This window comes from Schistocerca gregaria, chromosome 9, assembly GCF_023897955.1.
Source record: "Schistocerca gregaria isolate iqSchGreg1 chromosome 9, iqSchGreg1.2, whole genome shotgun sequence".
Classification (NCBI taxonomy): domain Eukaryota; kingdom Metazoa; phylum Arthropoda; class Insecta; order Orthoptera; family Acrididae; genus Schistocerca; species Schistocerca gregaria.
Genome location: NC_064928.1, coordinates 24,755,766 through 24,758,075, shown reverse-complemented (window position 1 = coordinate 24,758,075; position 2,310 = coordinate 24,755,766). Strand labels below are relative to the sequence as shown.

The 2,310-nt window shown below is 42.6% G+C and overlaps 1 non-coding gene across 1 annotated transcript; it reads left to right on the top strand.

Annotated features, from left to right (window-relative positions):
- Positions 1-270: 270 nt before the first annotated feature.
- On the top strand, positions 271-342 carry Trnae-cuc (transfer RNA glutamic acid (anticodon CUC)). Its single transcript has one exon. It is a non-coding gene; the product is annotated as a tRNA-Glu (tRNA).
- Positions 343-2,310: the final 1,968 nt, after the last annotated feature.

The following is a 2,310-nucleotide window of genomic DNA, read 5'->3' as shown; positions in this document are numbered from 1 at the left end:
TTTGCGGTATTGTCTGCTGTTTCATAACAGCGTGTCGTAGTATCTCTTCGGGAGTTCCTAGCCCACACTAGATTTGTCTCTGTCCACACTAGTAGCAAATTCCGCCTCGCTGTAGAGTTGCACGGGACGCTGAGACTCATAATTCAGGTTGTGCATCGACTACAAAACTGTGCTATAACACAACCATGATTCTGTAAACTGCTTACACAAAACTAATCTCAGTTACATATACCGTCTACTTAGAAGAAAATTAGCATTTAGAAACCATAGTCCGGTATGGTCTAGTGGTTAGGATAGCTGGCTCTCACCCAGCAGGCCCGGGTTCGATTCCCGGTACCGGAATTTATTTTTATAATGAACTACTAGGTACGTAAGTTGCTGCTTTCTTATATTACTCGTGAATATTAGTTAATTCCTTACTGTTGTACATAAAATTTTGAAACTAGAGCATTCAAAGTTTTCAAATGCATGCAACCACTGTACACGACTACACAACGGTTCGACAGGAACTCATCTGTTCTATATTTTGTAACTTGACGGAATAGGACACACGTTTTCTCTAGTCTCTAAACGTTCCCTTCCCCTGATTCAATAGCTACAGCTTAAACTTAACTCCGATACGTGTAGCCTTCGGCATATCGTCTTCGTGCTTTTCTGGCAATAAACTGCACACATCTCATAAAGTCGAACGAAGTACCTGCAGATTTAAAATACAGGGCGCAATGGCAGACTACTTTCTGCAGTGTTGCATTTCATGTAATGTGAAACAGCCTTCCTTCGCACTCTGTACTTCTTCCAACATAGTGCTTCTGTCGGTGGACTACTTTTTCCACATTTAACTTAACGAAGGCCGTCAACCTTATTTTCTTTATTAAGGATTTTTGCGCATTAATCGCATACGAAAGCACGTAAGTTGGTTTACACGCATCCGAGAGTAAAGCTTTAACAAAGACAAAATCTAAACATTGCTCCGTCTGTGTCCATCTCTTATCAAAAAGACACACATTTGCAGATAATTTCAGTGCAACTCGGATAGAAAGATGGGAAAGGGTAGAAAATATGACGAGAGGCAATTACCACGGAACAAGTCGCCGGAGATAAGGTGTCTTTCATATCAAAGTACGCAGAACAACACCCGAACTTTTGAGATCAAATTCACTCTGTTAGTGTCAGTGAGACTGACAAAAAGCTGGAATTTATGGAAGAGGCAAGGCTGCACCGACCGATGGAGTCGCCGTTACAATCTATAGAGATTTTTCGACGGAGCTAGACTATTGTATACATCGCTTTAGGTCACTCCCGCAAACATATCTGCCCAATAGTTAGAAGGCGGCCCATATGTACAAGAATGGTAGCAGAAGTGATTCACGAAGCTACCGTCCATTGTCATTCAGATGTATCTGCTGTAGGATCTTAGAAACGTTCTGAATTCAAGCGTGATGAGATGTTTCGAACAGAATGCCAACCAGCATTGATGCCGAAAACCTCGATCAGGCGAATACCATCTCGCTCTTTTGTCGCGTAAAGTGCTAAAACCATGGATGAAGGCAGGCTGCCTGATACAGTACTTTCTGACTTCCGGCAACCTTTGAGCCAGCGTCATACGAACGCTGGTTAAGTAAGGCACTATCGTATGGGGTAACAAGCGGAGGCCGTGAGTCGATTCAAAGTCGTCGACAGCTTCCGGAGCCATGCCTATAAGTTTTGTAAGTAGGCTGTTTAGGTTTTTTTATTGGTAACGCCGCCGCCACGTAGCACTCTGTATGAAAATAAAGTGGCTGTGCCGTGTGCAGTCTGTGGCTGGTTTGCATTGTTGTCTGCCATTGTAGTGTTGGGCAGCGGCAGCTGGAGGCTAACAGCGCGTAGCGTTGCACAGTTGGAGGTGAGCCGCCAGCAGTGGTGGACGTGGGGAGAGAGACGGCGGAGTTTTGAAATTTGTAACAATTGGTGTCATGAACTAATATCTATTATGACTATTAAGGTAAATACATTGTTGGTTCTCTATTAAAATCTTTCATTTGTTAACTGTGCCTATCAGTAGTTAGTGACTTCCGTGGTTTGAATCTTTTATTTAGCTGGCAGTAGTGGCACTCGCTGCATTGCAGTAGTTCAAGTGACGAAGATTTTTGTGAGGTAAGTGATTTGTGAAACGTATAGGTTAATGTTAGTCAGGGCCATTCTCTTGTAGGGATTACTGAAAGTCAGATTGCGTTGCGCTAAAAAAAATATTGTGTGTCAGTTTAAACACATTCGTGTATAATTGTTGAAAGAGGACGTTTCACATAGACCAGTCTTGTATAATTTTTCTAA